Raw genomic sequence first — 21,393 nt, forward strand, 5'->3', positions numbered from 1 at the left:
CTTAAACACTCGGAAACTGAATATATAAATATGTAAGTAAAATGAAAATCGAGTGAGTATTTATTTGTTTATTTGTATTTATTTTTTAGGATCCTCATTAGTTGACTAGTCTAGTCGATGCATGTTCTTAAAACTTCTTATGCCAAATGTTGTGACAGAATATCATGAATTGAATAAAACGGGGAAAAAAAACACACAAGCTAGAGAAAAGAAGGCGCACATCAGATTTGACATATGCACCGTAAAATAACCATTAGCAGTTAGCTCCAATCCAAAGTGACAGTCTATCAATAAAGTCACTCTGAAAATGGGACAGGTTTGTTGCTGTGTTTAAATCATCAGAGACTCCATACAGTGGGGGAAAGCACGCAGGTATAGGAAGTGCATTAGGGCCTGGTGTTAATGGGTGTGGTGAGAGCGATGGGATGTCCTGGGTGAGGTGGAAAGAGGGGGGGTCACTCACATCTCACTGGTGCATGGGACAGGCCTGCAGGCTTTACTTTAATCCTGGCTACAGACTACAGTTTGGTGGCTCTACTTGGCTTTTCTGATCTCCTATTTACATCCTGCTTTGATTATGACGTCCAAAGTTAAGTCTTCCAAAGCAAAACTGTCCCACAAAAGCAAAAGCAAATGGTACAGCATTTGTTTAAATGTCCCTGTAGAGATGTTTGATATTGATAAAGCAATATAAAAAAAAGCCTCTACGAACTTGGAGTCCCCAAGCGTCTCTTGTCGTATGCAAATCCGTTATGCTTTTAAAAATGTCTTTTGAAATGTAGAGCGGCATCAACAATATTTGAGTTTAGATACCTTTTCTTTTTTGTTCATATCCTTACTTTCAGTCAAATTCAGTTATTTGTATTGTACTACAGTGTGACTACAAATTAAGAAATGTAATATTTGTAACATTAACTTCATTTGTCATTACCAGTGTTGTCCCCACATATCTCCTTGAATAAGTGTGTGTTTTTACACTGAAGTGATTACTTTACGTTTAGGATATTATTCTAATGTTCTGAGATGCACCAGTATTTTTCCTGAAGACATATGCAAATATGAATGCAAAGAGCTGATCCACGTGTCCCTTGTATAAAGCTCCATTTACATATAGTCAAAGTGAATGAACTATGACAGAATACCACTTTGCCCTCGTCTGGCTGTGGTACTTCCTTGTTCCTGTATAGTCCTGTCCATATGCTCACGGCAAACACCCCGTATCCGTCCACACACTGATGTAACAGGCGAGCCTTTGTCGCAACAAGTGTCTCCACCACATTACCATGCTTGCCAGCTCTCCCCCTCTTGGCAGCGGGCCTGCTCCGCTCCCACCCCCCTTGTGAGAAAAGGAGCTGATTGTGCCAGGGGAAAACGCTTTAGGGGGGTAAATGGGTCAAAGGGGGCGGGGTGAGTGGGTGGATTGATTTACATACTTGCAGATTAAGCCACACTCATCTGATTTAAAACAGCTTCCAAGCAATTAAGGGTGATTAGCTCTTCTGTTTTGTTTGCCATGGCACTGTGTAGCAGTGACAGCATCTGTGCCCCAGTGGGAGCTGCCTGTGGGTATGTCAGATCTAAACATGGCACGTCTTTAGCCCTCCTCCCCACTCATGTCTCCTCCTCTGCCATTCACGGCTGGAGTGTGGGATAAACAAACACTACAGGAGCAGCCGTAGAAGGCTGGCACAGACCTGAGGGGAAGCCACTTTGGCCATGGCCCAGGACTCTCGTGTTGGTAATGTGCCGGTGGCTCAGGAGGCACCCGCTCTGTCTAATAGGATAGCTGTTTTATTCATGCTAACCGCCAGCATTTATTCAATTAGAATTGTTTTTGCATTAGAGGTAGGCATGCAGCTCAATGGTGTAAATTATAAACATCAGTCTTTAACCACTGTTTAGAGGTTTTAAAGTACATACCATATGTATGGTTTTGTTACACAGTTGTGATGTTGTGATAGTTAATATTGTGTTTTCTGTGAGAGGAGCAAACATTTATGATAAAGAATATAGATATTCCTAAACCCATGGGCCTGCAGCTTGTCTTTACTGTGAACGAGATATATCATACAGGAGAATCACAGCCTGTAGGTCACTGGTACCACTGCAACGCCTGTAGTTGTTTTCTTCAACATGTTTATGTGTATGTCACCCATTAGTGACCTGTGCTGTGTTAAGTTGAGCCCTGCTTCAGTGAAAAGCTGTCACAGAAAGCAGAAAGACAGCTCTGGTATGGGACGTGTATGTTCACATGTCCATTTGTGTGGCTTTAAGACCCTCCTCTGTTGATATAGAAAAACACTTACTGCTAATGTAAATAGCACGGCAGCATAAATCAGGAGCCGCGAGCTGCCTGGGGAGAATATCGTGTAATAGTTATTGCGAAATGAAGTGGCATTGGGATCAATATCCCACTATATCTCACTCTGGCGTAATGGCACAGGGGGAAGCTGGAGGCCAAGGGAGTCCGGTCTCTCCATCCCGCCACGGGCCCATAAATCTGCCCGATCCGCAGCCCGCTTATTAAAGTGCATGCACAAGCAGCAGCAGCGTCCAAAAATACAGGCTCTAACTGACCCAGAGTCAGGCCAATGCAAGCCTTTACCTTGTCTCAGGGCAGAGGTTAAAGGCTGATTGAGGCTATCGCACCATGTCACTGTGCTGTAAAGATGAAACACTGGGTTCAGGACAGTACCTTGTAAAATATATTATTAGGTTGTATCTGCCTTTGAACTGTTTATTCAAGCTATAAGAAGTAAAATACTTCATCAACTAAACCATGCTGAACGTTCCTTGTTGTTTAAGGTTTTCTCCAATCGTTCATCATATTTTGCCATAGAGGAATCGCCCCAGGGCAGTTATTATTGGTCACTGAAAAAGGATTCCTGTAAAAACCTTCAGAGATGTGCTGTCCACTTTTTGCTCTCACACAGTGTTTGAAGCTGATGACTGATGTCTGGACACTGATGCCCTGCTCTTATGTGTTTTTCAGGTCTGTGAGGGAAGCTTTGGTCTGCTTTACACTTGGTAAGTGTTTCTTTGAACTTTTTTGTTTTTGCGCTTGAGAAAAATACTGTATAAATCTCCTTATTTGTAAGGTAGAAGCATTTGTAATATATGGCATAAAGCAATGCTTATATTTACAGACCTGGTACTGTTTTACTGGTGGTAAGGCAACATTTCAATCGTACGCTCTACTGCAGTTAAAATGTCTCTTAAACACTGCACAGGTGTTTAAAGTGATCATTTACAAAGGAGAGGTGACGTGTGAAACAGACATGTAAATGAGCGGAGCAGGCTGCCCTCTGCCCTCTGGTGTGTGGACGTCTGACCAGTGTCTGACCCTGATGTGCTCCTAAATGATTTGACAATAGAGAGGTGTATTGATCTGGGCAGTCTCTGGTGAAGGGTCAAGAGGTGGCTTGACGCTGAGGCATGAGGCTGTTCTGTCTGCGGGGCCTACCTGTTTTTTCTTTTTCCATGGCTGTTGAGTTTGGGAAATACTTCTGTTTCACTTCCATGTAAGGACACTCTTTGGACGTCTGCAGCTACGTCACAAGCTTCTGCTTCTTAATGAGGATTACAATAAAGCTATGTGTAGAACATTGAAAAGCTAACACATTAGAGCTTGGATGACAGCCTCAGGAAATGGCTTCTTTTTCTTTTTAAGGCAGCACAAATTGCTTAAAGCAAAGCTTATGCCTGAAAGCTTTGGTAACCCACACCTCCTAACCCCTGGCCCGAAAGAAAACACACGTCTGCGCGCTTTTCTCCGTCTGCCTGTGCTCACATCTGGACAGAAACTGAAAAACTCCCTCCCTCTCTGCTCAGATTCTTTGAGAGTGACCGGTGTAGAGCAACATCTGGAGGGAGGAGCTCTTTTCTTTCCCTGTATTTCTTGTGTAGATCTCGGCCTCCGATAATCCGTCTCTCTCCTCATTAAAGGGCCTGAATAAACACAGGCTCCTTCCAGTTGTTCCTCTGAATTTCCTCTGCAGGCGTCAGGAGACCTGAGCAGGAGCTACTGGATCAAAGCAGCCGGTAGCCCCAGTGTGCCCAGAGAGAGAGCCTGTTCCGGGGCTGGGCCCATTACCTTTCTCCCTGGTGCCTCAAAAACTCATGGGCCACAAGCTGTCAGCCCTTTTGACCCAGCTCAAAAAGATGGAGATGCAAAGAAAAAAATGAGAGAGAGGAGGAGAAAAGTGGTAATGAAAGTGGTCTTAATAGCAGAAAACAGTGGCCCATTGTGAAGCTAGTGCAGTCTCATAACAAGAACACGGGCATTGTCCGCTCTGTGTGCCACTCTGATGCACTGACCCTGATGTGACATTCATTTTCTAATTCCTTGCACTTCCTGGCAATCAACTTAGAGGGGCAGTGGTTCGCTGAAAAAGTTTGCAGTGGAAGCAATTAAAGGCACAAAGCTGAGCTGCAGCAGCAGAAGAACAGAGGCAGAGAATGATGTCTACGCTGTAATTGTTACTCACTTACGGGGAACATGATAAAATTTATCAAATTGCATCCCCTGTGCACTTAAAAATATCTGGTATTAAATGGTCAATGTAATTAACTTGCTGCTTTGTAGCGGCATGATGAGTGCAGATATGGTCTGAAATGAGCATAGTTTAGTATTTGTGGATGTTGTGTGTTTGTGTCCAAATGGCCCTGTGGTCGTCATCAGGCTCCCATCAGCCCCTCCATTAGTTACTGAGCTGTGGGTCCATGCTCCAGTCTACCTGCTCCGAATACAGATGAGGCAGGAGGATGAGCGGCAAGCACAATGAGACAAACACGCGCACCCTCCCACATCCCAGCATTAACATAACATCTGTTTTGACATTAAGTGACATGTTTTTGACACGCATGTATAATCAGAGTAATTGCATTTCATACACCTAAGTGAGCCGGCATCATATTATACAATAGTCCAAATCATTAAAAGCGTTTGTGTGTTACGTCGCCTGTCCGTTTGATTACTGCCTATCACTGGCCACTGCGCCACTGATGGCTGTGGAGAGAGCACTTCATTGAGGCGCGGCCGCAGATCATAGCTTACACTGACTGAGAAAACGTCACACACGGCAGAGTACACACACAGGTGAACCAGCACAAAGGCAAATATGGAGGCTGCGCTGTCTTCTATCCTCCCGGAGCCCAGAGAGCCACACGCTCGTGACAGGAAATGTGCTGGCAGTCATTACACAGAGAGGAGCAAACAGGCGGCGGCCACACTCACATAATGTTTTCATGCGTTTCATCACTGTGTTTTCATGGTATGGAAAAGGAGTTTTGTCTCATACACTGAGAGGTGCCATGGATGAGCACATTTGCTTTTAAAATAGTTTTTCATGTTAATTTTTATACTGAAGTATTTAGTTTTGATCAATTATACTTGGAATTAAAGCACAGAAATGCCCCCGGACCAAACTGTAGGGACGACTGAGTAAAACATTTTTCATGAAATATTAAAAATGAGATGTAATGCAATGATTATAATAATGATATATTCTCGCTGTTTTTGCATTCATATAAGATCCATTAACCTTCACAAATTTGTCCAGGGGTCCTGGGGTAAACATTTACATTTCAATTTACGAAACAGAAAAGAAATACATTTAATTAATAAAAAATGTTGCATACATTTTTCTATATAGTTGTATTTCATTATTGATTTAATACCGACACACAATTTGACGCACAATGTCTTGGTGTGTCAAAACAACTCTCGAACAACTCGAGATGAAAAATGTCATATGTTTAATTCAGTGGTTTAAGACAGAATTCTAGTTCACAATTTAAAACGGAATAAGGTGTTTCAAAATCAGAATATGGGCATAATAAGGAATGTGTTTGTTGATATGACATATGAGTGAATATTTTATAAAGATTGTTTAGAATAATTTCATTGCGACATAGGAATCTGTAAACCTAGTATGTGATGTCCGTGTGTCCCTATGTCAGTCCAAAGACGCCCATGGGAGACCTGAGTCACGGGGCCTTTTCACAGTCCCCCAACAATACAGCACCATTTAAAGTCGACCAGCATCTATTTCCTCCAATAAAATCTAATAACCTTTTCTGTCCAAAATCAATGCAGTATAGGAGTGCTGGAGCAAGGCCCTCTGCTGCGTGGCCTGTAATTGCAGTCCTCTTTATTTTTGTACTATTTTGGATTTGACCCCCCCAGCCGCAGTTCTCTGGTCCGCTGTGCTGTGTGGCTGATTGCCTGCGCAGCTCGTCCCACACTCAGTAATCAGGCAGGCGCTGGGTGGAGAGGGGGCCAAACTGCAACTCAAGGACCTTTTGTAATTGGGGGGGGATTCGAAGGGCAGGGGACTTTTACATATGTGTCAGAATAGGGCTGTAATAGTGACATGGGACCAAATAACAGGGCAACCTGAGTCAAGTAGTTAATAGTAAAGCAGCTACTACCTTTTAGTGTTGTGTTCAAAATGTTCCTTTTATTTCATTTGAGCTGCTTCAGCCACATTGGGCTACAAGTTAGTAGTATCGACTGTAAAAACGAATGTGAATGCATGGAGGAAGAGGGTCTACTTTGACATCTTATCACAAAGAGGAAAAAACAATCATGCATCTAAAAATGTGACACCTGCGCTTTATGACGTTTAGCAGCTGTGTGGTGCTCTGTCATGCATCAAGTCACTGTGATGTGGCCAAATTAAAAAGATTTGACACACCCGGTGAAGCTAGGTTCTTCACTGAACTGGTTAAAGTGTGAGGCACATTCTAATTCATGTCTGCCCAGGACGCCCGGGGGCACACAGACTGGCTCCCCCAAAACTACAAAAGGTCTGCAGTTTGGCCCAAAGCAAAGCAGCCCATGAAAGGAGCTGGACACACATCACTTTCCCTGCAATAATAATTATCATCTGTTTTACAAATTTAAGCTCTATTTTAAACAGCTGGTTCCTTGTGTATTTTATGCAGACAAAGTGACAATTTTGTGCTTTGGAATATTTGTACAAAGCTGAAGACTCTAGGTAAATGACCTGTGTACACTGAACAAGTGGACTTTGTTTTATAACTGTATGTGTAGAGGAGTGCACCAGCTATGCACTGAGGGGCACTAATTGCAGAGCTCCGGAGCAGTGCTTGCGTCACACTTGTGTCTTTAGCTGAGGATTCTCTGCACAGACATATGGCCATGGCCTCAGTGGCACAAAGAGTACCGGCCCCAGGGCATAGAGGCTACAGCCCTGCTTTCTGACAGTATAAACAAATAAAGGGACAGCAGCTCACACTGTGTTCACAATGCAAAGTGTGGGGTGCAGAGAGCTCAACTAGCGCTTTCTCTTCGGAAACGGTAATCTTCCATTGGAGAACAAAAGTTACTGCTTGACCTTCATTTATATATATATATATATATATATATATATATAATTTTTATTTATTTAAGTGTCATGCACATAGTGCCCAGCCCACATGGACTTACAAGACATTGAAAACATAACAAGTAACACAGGTGGCTACAGACCTCTTTGTTCTTACAATGAAATACTGTATACAACAAAAACCTCATACAGGATATAAAGTGTGTTGCCTCCTATTCCACGCTTTATAAATAAAACAAGCCAAGGCAAAAATATGATTCTTAAAGAGCTAACTTAAAATCTGACCATCAGGTAACCAAAACAACTCAGATTTTCAGAATGTTTCTTATCCATGGGGTCTTCTTATGTGTAAAACCAGTTAGTTTCAAATCCAAATAACCACAATCATTTTTTTTTTAAATGTTTTGAGCTATGGATTTTTCTGCTGTAAACAAAAGGGTGAAGATTTCTGAATTTATGTTATTTCTTCATGAATAGATTTACAAAGTAAAACAGTGATGGGTTTGCAGTAAGTGATAAATTCATTCTATTGTAATAACGGAGAAGGCAGGAGAAGGTCAGTTTGTGTGAGTGGTGGGCTGCTTTTTTCTGTGGTCATAAAACTGGGGGCCGGACCTCCTGATGCTGGTCTAATGTCAAGCACCTTTGTTACAAAATCTGAGAGGCCTCCCCTGGGAACATATTACTTATTATGAAGTACTTGAACTGGTGTGATTCTTTGGGTACAATTATATTCCTTTCAAAATGATCTTGAGACCAGAGAATCTATACTGGGGAGATGGTGTTGTTGCCCTGGGATGAGATGCTTTAAAACTATTTGTTTGAACAGGGTTTTGATAGCAGAATTAGGATGTAAAAAGTCGAAGTTGACAGAAATAGTAAGAGAATATATGAAGGGGAATGTTTTAAGGGTGGTTCTTCCGTGATGTTATTTTTAAACTTGCCTGCTGTGTTATTGCCTGTTTGTGGGAACACTTCACTAATTGCATTAAGACAATGACGCACTTTCTCCTTCTGTTTAAGTTCACTTTAATTGACTCTGAATGGTACACTGGGGAGGACAGGACTGATGGCACAAAGTGGACAAGCAATTAGCCATGTCTCCTTATGCTGCGGGGACAATCAGACGACTTACAATCATACAGGAATCTGTCGCAGAGGGCAACATATGCTATTTAGTGTCACTGCTGCGGTGGCATCCTGATGGAATGGCACTTCATTCATTACACAATCAGACAGTGAGCGCGAGACACAGGCATCTACTGAGGAAGCAGGAGGTTTGTAATGAAACAGCAACAAATGTGCAGCGGAGGCCAAGAGGTGACAGAGAGAAATATGAAGAAAGATGGAATAGTCAGAAAAAGGCATTGATTGGGATCACAGAGCCGACAGGGTTTTTGGAATGATCATCAGAGTTTGTATGTGCCTGTGTGAGGGCGCTAAGGTAGTATGAAAGTTTAACAAGGAAATACAGGATTTTTGAACCATTAGGCGTCAATAAGAAAGCCTAATATATTGGATTGTAACGCAATAGAAATACAGTCATGTTTTATTTAAAAAAATCTGTGAAGTGAAATTCAGTAAACCCTCAATGTGCCTCCTCCTGGTATACTTTTTGTCTACAAGATCTTAACTCATATTTGATGGACGCTTTTGTATTACTTTAAATTTAATGGTATTCATATAAAAATAAATAATATTGATATATTTAACATTTTACCTTGGCTTTCTTAGCTATAAGTAACATGTAGTAACGTTTAAGTTCTTAATTTACCATTAGACAGAGGATGCTTTGGTGATATTAATGTAAAGCTTGAAGTGAGTTAGTTTGCATTGTTGTGGCACATTTTTGAAGGTGTGCAGCGTTATAGATAACACTGCATTGTGAAGACGCTTCTGTCTCCCTCCATGAGCCCCTCCTACTTCTACCATTTTTTTTTTTTTTTTTTTACTACATTTTTCATTTTCCCCCTTTATCCCCCCCCCCCCCCCCCCCCCCCACCATCACTACCCCTTCCCCCATCTTGGACAATCTCTGGCTGTCTATCCTGTTCCTCCTCTCCTCTCTCATCCCAACTCCGTTCACCCCATATCTCCCTCTCTCCCTCCCTCCCTCCCTCCCTCTCTTCGCTCTTCTTCTTCATTTAATAGTGGACCTCAGAGTGGTTGCCATGTCGACCAGCCGGCACATTACTATGGCAACGGGTCTGAGCGAGGCGAGGCTGCTGATTAGGGAGAGATGTCTAGTGTAGTGTAGCCTGGCCAGTGCGGAGAGGGGAGGAGGAGGAGGGGGGGGAGGAGGGGGGTAAGGGGGAAATGGTGTTGGGATGCTAGAGGGGGGTTGTATATTATAGGTCTGGAGATGTGCGTGCATCTTAAAAAAGAATTTAGACAGCCTGATCGAGCCTAGCAGGCAGCCAAAGGACATTTTAGATTGGATGTTACATGTGCAGCAGATAAATGATTTTCCTTTACTTTCTCTGTAAAATGCAGCGTTTATCTTCACCTGGCTGATCCAACATCGACACAGTGCGAGTACTTGTAGTGTTTTTAAGAAAGCTATGAGTCATTATACCAAAACACATCAAATTTAACCTAAAACGATTCTTTAGGCAAATGAAGGCAATACCTTCAGTCAGCATTTCCTCACAAGAACACATTCTAAACCAAGATTAACAATCATTTGAAGAGTTGAAACAGGAAACTTTACATTCGCACTAACTAAACACAACTATTTTACTTTCCCTATAAGCACTTAGTTGAGTTTAACAACAATCTGATTTGGTATACAACAAGAACATAAAACATGATACACCTACTCTATGCACTCTGTTTGTTGTATTGTATTGAATAATCAAAATGTACTTATCTCCAGTTTTTGTTTAGATTAATAATAAGCAGAAACTTGTTAACTAATCACACCACTGCAAAAAGTTAATGTCAAGCCCTGGTTAAAACATTGCCATAAAGAAACTTTATGCTCTAATGGAGTTTTATGAGACCAAGTTTGGACTTGCAATGATGTCTGGTGTTTAGACATGTGAGGGACAGAGTGAGGCTTTTAAAAGTGCCCTCCTTCAGATAGACTAATGACCGCGAGAGGATGCCTCAGACCTCACAGATCCATCAGAGAAACTAATTACCAGATCCAATTAAAGAGAGAGAGAGAGAGAAGGAGAAAAAGGGGAAACATAGAAAAAAGAGCAAAAGTAGATGAACTGAAACTCCTTTTCCACAGCTTCAACCCACTGTGGGCTCTTTTAAGTAATTACAGCTTATTTATTGTTCATCCCTTAGCCTAATATGAGCGTGACTTTACAGTAGCAATGTTCAGGAGGTAAGGGGAAAAAAAAGGTGATTAAAAAGCTGGAAAACATTTTTTATTATCTATTTATTCAAGACGCAGAGCATTAGAAAACGCTCTTGGATGAATCGGCAAGAGAGCAGAGCCATGTTTTAAAACTTCTTTCAAATGTGCGTGCTGTTTTAATTATAGCCTAATTTATTTGCGTACAATTTATTAATACCTTTTACATTGATTTTAGGGGGTGGTTTCCTGCTAGTGCCAGCGACACTCCTGACCCTGGAACTTTGTCTGCTCTGCACTCTTCACTTTCACTAATGATTTACTTTTTATTTTAGTTGCCTTTCAAGAATAATAATATGTGTCTTATTAATAAAAATAATCCAGACTCGCAAAGTCACTTTACAATTTTTGTGAATTATTCATTCACTCCAAGGTTTGCCATTCTGCGCCAATGACCCCTCTAACCATCACCAACCACTCACCTATTCACCCTTTCTGATATTCCCTCATGGTCTTTCATCCAGATACTAACCTATCCCGTTTAGCCTCCGAAATCTGACATGATCAGGCATAGCAAAGGTGGTATGGCATTTTTACGACCAATAATGAAGAATATTTGTCCTTGCCTTCCCCACAAATATAGCCATATTTCCAATTGTACCTTAGCTGAACTCCGAGGCGCTTCATTCAAACTCTGTCAGCTCTTATGGACAGTGGCAGAGGTGAAGAATCTCACATAATCATGAAGTGGTCATGCCATTACATTACGTTATTACAAATTATACGCATAGTTTTAGTGCAGGGACCAGTGCAGGACTTAAGAGACTGTTTCAGTGGTCCATACTTGCCCCTGCATAAACATGTACCCTGTTAGATATTTTTACTGTACTTCACTTATGGCATATAAAAACAATATTCCTTATACTGTATATGATATGATTAACTATTCCTAGATTTATAAAGATGCTACAGCACACATTACTTTGACCTTATAGGGAGGTAATAGGGGAATAAAAGTGAAGGGTCCAGTGGTGAAGGGGTGTTTGTGCTTCACTCCACACCTCTAACACTGATTACAACAAGGGGCAGAGAGGAACACTTAACAGTTTATTTTGGACATGTCCTCAGACAGACGCATTGATTTTATTGATTGGTTTTGGGGGGCATCCTCCTCTCATGGAATTCTGCTGTGGGGGATTTTCACGACAAGGCCAAAATACTGAGAACAACTAAAATTGATAAACCAACTGTTTTCTAGCTTCTTTTTTGTGATACTGCAAAGTGTCCACTCAACTGCTCAGTGAACCACATTCTTGTTGCCCCACTTAAAACTGGCGTTTTTTTTGCTTACAAAGTCCACTTAGACAAATGCGTCCACACTGACCAAGTCCAGCCCTCGCGGCTGTGAGGCAGTGCATGAGCGATGTCTCCCCAGGGGGCTGATATTTTATAGTTTATGTCCATCAGTACTACAGCCTGGGGCACAGGGTGACAGTAAGTGCTCTCAACACTGGTGACACTGATTCGTCAGAGCTAGGACACACATGGGGTGTGGGTCAGAGGCAGAAGACATTAAACACCTTAAGACCCACATATGCGACTGCATTATAAGCTCTTTGTGCTTTTCTACAATGCTGTTTTTGTTCTCTGGCTTTGCTCATTTAGTGCATCCACAGCTACAGGAAGTCACTGGCGCATGTTGGTCATAACACACATGGGTGTACAATGATATGGCCATCTCATATGTGCTAGGCCAGATTGGCTTGAGGAAGGGGCTCCAATCTAACATGGCATTTCAATTTCTCATCCCCCTCATGGCTGTGCTTTGCACTGCTGCACCTCTTCTACATATATATAGGCAGGATGCCTGTGAACCCCAGCCCTCTGGATGCGCATACTAAGCAATCAATGTGTCACCTTTTCCTGACAATCCTATTTTTCCATAAGGGGGCCACGCTCATTTTTTCTTGTCAGCAGAAGGTAATTTGCTGTATTGTGATTCAGTCCTAAAACTTGGTGACAGGTTGTATGATAAGTGGCTACCTCCCTTCTGTCTCCTCTACTCGCCCGTTGCATCCAAAAAATAAAGAGGGAAGAACCCTAACCCCCACTCTGCACCCTGGTGCACCCCCACAATCCTGTCCCCTCTAAACCCCAGCTCATAGTAGTATGTGAGGCCGGCTGCTAAATTAGATAAGCGGACTGTAGCGCGGGCCTGATTAATAAAAGATGCAGTGCTCCCTGGAGAGGGCCCTGTGAGGGCCGCACCACAGAACCACAGACAATGGAGTGTGCTCCCACACAATGAACAGGAAATAGAGAGAACCAACCAATCATGGAAATACAACAGTTAAAGCACAACTGTTCGGTGGCACACTCTGACATTATGTATGCAACATGCTGGTCATGTTAAAAGTGGAAATGTATTCATTTATTTTGAAAAACATTCTCAATGGACTGAGACCTGCCTGCTGTTTCTTATGTTTCTTTTTAACAGTATAAAGTAGTAGTAACATTTTCTGAATGATAAATATTTTGTTGGAGCTTGGGGTATTGGTTTGGCTGCAGTATTACAGTCATTTCAAATAGTTTGTATTGTATATTATTTGTACAGATAACCAAAAATACTATAAATTTGTCCTTGGCTGAAAAAAAATTATGAAGTGAAAAGTAATGCAAAAATGTTTTTCAAAAAAAATGTTTTATCAGATGTCCTTATTTTATGTGACTGCATATGCTAATCATCAAAATTCCTGTGTGGGCAGAGGTGGGAGAAAGATGGACGATGCTCATATTTCACCTCGCCATGTCTTTTAGCCTTTGGATACACTGGACTGGGTGCTTTGTAGAAATATGGTTTATATAGTTTTGCTCATTAGCTGTTAGCCATCTATGATCCAGTTGTCCATAAAGCCTGCTCAAACCAAATCATTGTTCAAATCATGCCTGTTTCCTTTTTAAATCTATTAATCTATACCGTCATGTCCTGAGTAATTTCACAAAATCGCGCATCATAGCAGATGTCCGCAGAACCGGTTCAGTCCCGTATGGTTATTGTGTACTCTGTGCGCATGAGCGTCCCACAGCCTGACAACAGCAGACATGTTTTCTGTGCATGTTGCTGGTATGTGATTGCCGCATGGATCAGGAACACTGCAGCATTTATCTTTAAATAACCTCCACCCCTTGTCGCTGGCGAACAATAGCTCGACACTTCTAATTTTCAGCAAGATAATGGTAGTCATATTGAGATGAAAAAGGTCATGGGTTGGCTTGTAAGATTCTGATTGGTTCGGAGCGTCACGCTGTCCCGCGAGATAAAATGGATAGTGATATTTCATTTATAGCACCATCCTTCTCGACGGGCATAGCAATTTTAGATGATGGCTACATGAGCAGGCCTACTTGTGTGATGATTAGAGAGCATCTCACAGTCACCAGTTTAACAACAAAATGGCCACACGAACGTCGCACATCAGCATCTTTTAGTTGCCGCCGTTATGTGATGAGAAGCATGTGCTGAATAGAGCGCCACGTGCTGTTTTAATATTTAGTTATTCTTTTTTATTCCATTCAGCCCGGGAAGATTGATGGCTTTTTGTTTATGCATATGTATAGGCTTTGCATATGCAGCTCTGACCTTCAGCTGCTCACATATACATTGAGCCAGACGCTGCTGTTACCCTGTGCTCTGCTGTATTTAAAACACACAAAGACTTCCATTTCATGTTGTGAGCTTGAACCATATGTCCTTACACATCACACTTTATTCTTCTCTTTACACTTACATACAGTCTTTTAACACAACGCCATGTTCTCCTTCAGAATGAAGGCACTTCTTGTCTCTAAGAGGGATGTTGCAGTCAGTGAAGTGGCTGAACCAGACTTCCTCACATTCTTTGGTTGAATTCTGTCATTCTTGATGTGACCTCAGTAGGTGTATGAATAGATCATTAATTGAGAGCTTGTATGGGAGATTTGCATGCGAATGATGATGAAGGCTGGTGGACATGGAGTAAAATGTAAACTGGTTCAAAAGTATTTAGTATGTTACATTTTATTTAAATGAACATAATATCCACTATTGCTTTCAGTCTATACATTACAGCATTCACACCATTTAAGCTGTAGCTGTACAAATGGCGTGACTGTAAAAATGTATTTGTTATACGTTTTTCTTGCCGTTGTTTCTATTGTGTACTTTGTGTCCCACTTCGCTTGTGACCCAAAACCGCATTATGAGGGAGCAGCGAAGGCAGTGGGAGTGGCCAGATCTTACTGAGAAGACTGGCCTTTAAGGTCAGTGTGCTGGTCATGTGACAGACCCGCCGAGCCCCCTGAGTCTTATGACAAACAGCGGCGCTGGCCCGAGGTGTGTGTCAGGGGTGTTTTTCCACAAACTATTCTATAAAAGAGTAACTGGGCTGCATTTGCCCTTTCCTCCTACTATGCGTTCAGCCAACAGGCCCCCAAAGATCTCTTAAAAAATGCTGATCCAGAAAGCTAGGCTAGGGCCCTTGTAATCCTTCTCGCTGTGCTCCACTACAGTTTGTTCCCAGCCAATGGCTTCACATTCCTTCACTGTCTCATCCTGATGCACTCTCTGTGATGTGAGCGACAAGGTGGCGGGATACAAAGGGGGCCTGTTTGAGCCTCAAGCTAATTACAGCACATTAGAGCATGACTAAATAAATCTTAAGTGGTGCTAATTGTCTGGCATTGTAAACAATAACTGTGTGATTTGCCCAGGGGCTCTTCAGAACGCAAGGGGCTGGGGCACAGGGGACTGGGATCCTTGGCATGGTTCCAACAGGGGATCGCAGCACCATCCGTCAGCATGCTGCGCCCCTGTGTCTCCATGTTCAAGTCACACCCCACTTGACAATGTCGCGGGATGCGCCATATGCCCCGCACCCACTGTCTGCACCAGCCACTTCCTGACATCTTCCCCGCAGCTAGTACCAGAGCAGAATAAGCCATACATGACAAGTGCAATCAAGCTGGAGCCCGCTGTGGAGACGTTATACATCACTGTGTTAATGAACATGAATTAGTAATGGCATAATCACCCTGCCTGGTTCTGACATTTGCTTATACAATACAAACGGAACAAAAACGTATGCATAAAACCATCTGTTGTAGTTATATTGTTTATTTAGGGACATTTTATAGGACATGGAATTCATTTATTTTCTATGATGCTTCTTTTAAAATGCAACCATATAAGGTTGACAGTTAAACGATATTTACTATATCGACTTAGCGTTCAATAAATGACAGATAAACGATATATTTTTGGGCTCGATATTTATCGTCTGTACATTTATAAGCATTCCCTTGTATATTTTCTGCTGCAAATTGAGTTACATTGTATTTCATGTTTATTGCAGCATGTGTGGTGTTTTCGGATATGAAAGACGCACTTTTAGAACAAAGGTTTACAGTCATTTATACGCCTGAGAGTTGACAGTATCTAGTATCGATAGAGTCAATAATATCGTTTATCGCGATACTTTCCTGCCTCAATATATTGACCTTCAAATTTGCTATTGTGACAGGCCTACTTGCCCCCAGCTCTAATAAATATATAAATACATGATTGCGAAAGAAAGGCTATCTGGCAAACTGATACCGTATTGCAAATGGCCCTCTTGCTGTGTATGTTTCAAGCTTTTGATTGTCTGTGTCCCAGCTGGCAAAAATAATGAGCAAAATATTTCAGTTTCTGTCTTGGCCCATAGGCCTTATTGGACAGGAGAATATCGTGAAAGGATGTGAAGAGTAGAAGGAAATATGCAATAAATTGTATGAGCCCGGGAGTTTACGTCACAACGCTGAGATCTGATGTAAGTTCTATGTGTTTGCAAACTATTTTCACAGAAAAATATAAAATGTCATTCTGATAAAGGCATAGATTTCAGTTTTAGTTTGTTTGTTTAGTTAAAAGAATACATTATTTTCTACCCCATAATGATACTGGCCCCCCAAAGTTGCTCGCTGCTCACACTATACATGCAGCTAAAAGCTACCTTCTGTCCCACAGCGCATTGACTGTCAAGTGGAAGTCTCTATGTATTTAATGTCATGTTTGTTACTTTTGCAGGCTGCGACAGACAGGCGGCGGTGACAGAGGGGTTTTGAAGAGCCTGCCTCCCAGACTCTCTGTGGCCCAAAGGTATGTGTGCATACAGACGTCCCAACACAACACGGTGAACAGGACTATTCTCAAAGCTTTTCACTCTGCCACTGCACTCACCAATGAGGAGAGGGCCGTGAACCGAGGGGGGAAACTCTACAAATTCACTTAACTTTCTAAACACTATTTGTCAAACATTATGTGACTGAATTTCCAACCAGTTCTCTTTCAGATGGGAAGAACGTTGCAGCTCTTTTCCCTTTTTCTTCTTTTTTTTTTTTTTTTTTTTACAAAGAAAGCAGTGCTGTTCGATCATATTTAATCTGCGCTGTGCAATATTAAATAGTTGAATGACCATTTTTCGTTTCCAATTCCAATCAAATTTCTGCCCAGATTTTTCATCATGTTGTTGAAAAGCAGGGACACAACATTCATATGAAGTTGAAGGGAAAGTCTTACTTGGCAATAACTTGCAACCCTGTATAATACACTACTATTTATAACACATTACTAAGAGTAATTAACAAAAACTGGCCCATATTAGTAGATACGTCATTCACTTTATATTGATATAAACATGCTTTTGACTAAATATCTACATGTTAATGCTGTACTCTTTTGCTGCCATACTAAAATGTTTCTTATTTTGTTCGGGACCAATAATGCTTTACTTTCTTTGTCTGTCTAAAAACCAAAAAAATCCTCAATTCAGCTGATTCATTTCCCAGTAATTGCCAGCGATAAATGCCAGTGTAACAGTGGCTTTGCATGTTCACCATCTGCCACTGCTGGATGCTGGCGTCTTTGCCAGCTCATTTGTACTGTGTCACTCTCCTGAAGTGTTTTAGTACTTTCCCAGGGGATTTGTGTGCTTTTGTTAGCTTTTCTGCCAACGCACACATGCTAATTGGTTGATTAGTTCAGGTTGGCTGTTCTGTTAATTGAATTGTAATTTAGATTTGATGTTTCTAATGAAGATCTTAATTTATTGTCTGGCACTCATCCAAGGGTTTATTTTTTGCGAGCAGGGAGTCCAATAGATGAGACTGAAGGAAGCTCGGAGCGCACTGAGCATGTCTGAGTGAGGCAATGAATGTATCAATGCACATGAACAAAATCGGATCACATTTACAGTTTAGAAGATTTAGCCACAAAATGTAAAGTTTGAAAACACAGCTTGTTATGTTACAAAATATATTAGCTTTTTGAGAAAAAAAAAAAAAAGTGGAGTGTTTCTCTTGAGATCAGGGATTCTCAAAGTCAACAACGGAGAGAATTTCATTTTCCATCTAAATAGATGTTGACAAGTTGAACTAAAGTTATTTATTTTTTAGTTTTGAACACAATCAATAATAACATTAGGATACAACAATACAAGTGCAGGAAGAGGCAGAAAACCCAAATGGGCTTTTAATTACGCCTCCACCTAACAATAGATATAAAATCATTACATTTAGTATAATATAATATATATTACAAAAAATGAGGAAAAAAGAAACGTTAATTAGAAAGATACAATACCACACAAAAAAATCAAACAACTGATCAATTACATGCAATCAAAGAACCTCAAAGAAAGAAGTATTTTTAAAAAGACATGATCAGTGATGTGCCTTTTACAACATGGGAAAATTGACTCCACAACTTACAGCCTCTGGAAATCTTTACTTTAACTTTGCATGTGCTGTAACGATGGACTTCGGTGTTAGTTTTAAAGTAAAACCTAAAGTGCTCTGGTGTGATGATTTATGGCAAATAAGTTGAACTCATTTGATCAGCGGTATCTGTATGTTCTGTTTAAGAATAGAATTTAGAATCCTACATAAGAGACACACAATGAAGAGTAAAGCAGAAAGTTGACTTTTATTAGACTTGAATCAATGTCTGAGGTTGGTAGACACAGTGTGTTAGATTCTGTTGTACTCTTGTGTTTGAACACAACGGTACATTTTTACATTGCGCTTTGCAGTTCTCAACATATGTGAAGTAGAAGAGGTTGAACTGAACATGTTTGTAAAGGATGCTTTAGTCCAAAAACACAGATTAGATGTGACATATTGTTTATTGACTCAAGGGTTTGGCTTAACCAAGTGTCTCTTCTCCATATGTTGATGATGACCAATTTCTTTGAATTTTGCACAGTTTCAGTGTTGTCTTGTTTGTTCCGGGTTAGGTTAGAAATGCTCTTGTTTCCCCTGAAGCTGTTTTGGAAGTATACATTGTATCCACATTGGAGTCCATCTTGAGAAAAGAAAAAAATCAATGAAAACCTGATTTCCCTTTAACTTGAGGGGGTGGTCCCACTCTAAGCCCACCTCCTGCTGCATGGGGACTGAATTTGAACACTTTTTGTTCTTGAATGGACCAAAACACACTTATTCCATTGTAATCATTGGCCAAAAATCCCAGAAGGCATTGCGTAAATAAAACAGATGGTTTCTATTCATAAATGTATCCATAATGCTTCGTAGTTGAAGTATAGTCAACTGGACTGGGTTGTTTATCCGGCTTGTTGTTTATGCATATTCCTCAGTGTTGAGTCCTCTGCTGTTTTGAAGACCAATCTTTACTCCAGATGAACAGTTCCATTCATGGTGCATTGGTTAGAAGGTCTAAACAAAGCACAAAATGTGTAGTGGTTAAGCAGTGTTATTTCAAAGAATCTTTATGGCATCTCTTCATTATTGTCTGAGCTGAATAGCTCCATGCAGTTTCCACACATGCAACAATCCATGCTATGTGCCACATAGCATACTTGGCCTATTAGCTCAGGCATTAGCAGATTAAGCCGTGGGGATGATTTCCGTTACGAGCATATTCAAACCGCTTCTCCATTTGTCATTTAGCGCACATTTAAGTCGCGATCATTAACTGCCATGCGCCCTCCCTCCCTTAATGAGAAAGCAATTACCACAGGCAGGTCCTTCGTCCCTGTGGCCTGGCAGCGAGTCCGAAGCCTTCCTACCTACCTTCAGCTGTGGTGTGTTCTCTCAGATTCGTTCTCCTCCTTGTACCTCTTCTGCCTTTCTCTGTGGCTGCAGACTCTCTCTCTTTCTCCATCCATTGCAGCTTCTCTCATTTGCTCCTCCCATTGCTGAGCTTCAGGCAGCTCAGGGTTTTAGACGAATCACTCTCACAATGGCTGATCAATACAGCTATTGATCCACTGGCAAAATGTTTATAAAATCATTCTGGGCAGCTGCGATGCAGCAGAGAGGGAGGTGGGGTGACGAAAGGGCCAGAATGCCACACCATTTGCCTACGAGCGAGCCAGCCCCATCCTGATTGGTGCGCCATTTGCCCGCCTTGCCAGGAAGAGGGTTGGCACACTGTTCTGTGTCATTGTCGCTCAGTATGCTACAGCCCTCCCAGGTCTACACTGCAAACTTTACAGAGCGCCAAGCCACAGCCAGGCTGTTTCCCGCTTTGCAGTCTGGTGACGATTGCTTGGCAAGCCGTGGCACAACCAAGAAATGTATTTGCATAAATTACTAACGGGGAGGCTATCTCGGCCTAATGATCCCCTTTCATTCATTCCCATAACGCTCTTATCTTACATGAATATACCACACCTTTCAGCAGTGCTTACAGTGTCAGCCCTGCTCCGGGTCAGGACCCTTCTCTGCAGAATTTAACATGCACATCCAATCACCGCATAAACATATAACTTGAAAACACAAGCAAATAAATAAAGGCATATATTGGCTAATGGAAGAACACCTATGATCTCTGTTTTACTGCCACAGGGGAACATCCATCTCTCAGGAGATTGTAGTCCTCCCTCATTCCTTAGTTCAACACGATGTAAATGAAAGCACTTGTGCAGGCACCTTAGACATTTTCTGTACTTCTGTCTGCATTTGAACATCCTGTTTCTTCAGTTGCAAGTGCTACTGACAGACTGGCTAAATATAACACAATCCACACCAACAACAGATACGAGTTGTGGGACTTTTACGACAGGGATGGGTCTTTGCATATTATGTCTTTTGGTGATGATGTATGGGATGTTACACAGAGCGGATAATTACAGTGTGGTGTAACTATTTCCTGAATGACAACTGTGGCTGAACCAGACAAACATCTGCATGCCATAAGGCCCGGGCTGCAACAGTGACACACAGGCTCCAGTCCCCTAGAGTAGGCTTCTCCTGACACCGGCACCGACCCACTGCATGGTCCTCTTTTTCTTATAATTATCGGAGACGACTGACATGTTTTTATGTAGCCAATGACTCAATTTATGCATCGCACACTCAAAGATACAAATGGTTTTGGTAAAGATTTATGCAGAGAAAGTGTTAACCCGACAGAAGCTGACTGGGAATTTACTATCACACACCCACAATTGGCCACAGCCCATTCATTACCAGAGCATGTAGTAATGAAGTTAAATCCCTCATCATGTTGTCCATGTGGTCTGTGAGAGTGGCGTGTGGCTGTTAAGCCTTCTCTGTTCCCCAGATGTTGTCAGACTTGCCTCTTTCTCTGCCATAAAAGGTGACAAGCAGAATATCGTTTTGTTTTTCTTTCTAACTCCAATTTGAGCTCATATCCATCTTCTGACATTTACCCTTTATCCTTTTCATCTTGCTTCA

The 21,393-nt window shown here is 41.6% G+C and overlaps 1 protein-coding gene across 5 annotated transcripts in view; it reads left to right on the top strand.

Moving 5' to 3' along the window:
- zfhx3b (zinc finger homeobox 3b) overlaps nucleotides 1-21,393 on the top strand; it is a 219,018-nt gene that overhangs the window by 71,030 nt on the left and 126,595 nt on the right. For all 5 annotated transcript variants that reach the window (XM_079554550.1, XM_079554549.1, XM_079554551.1 and 2 more), the window contains 2 exons: nucleotides 2,993-3,027; nucleotides 16,763-16,834. The gene's annotated coding sequence lies outside the window, so the exon portion shown is untranslated. The remainder of the gene's footprint in view (nucleotides 1-2,992; nucleotides 3,028-16,762; nucleotides 16,835-21,393) is intronic.

Source organism: Gobius niger, assembly GCF_951799975.1.
Source record: "Gobius niger genome assembly, chromosome: 4".
NCBI classification, from domain to species: Eukaryota; Metazoa; Chordata; class Actinopteri; order Gobiiformes; family Gobiidae; genus Gobius; species Gobius niger.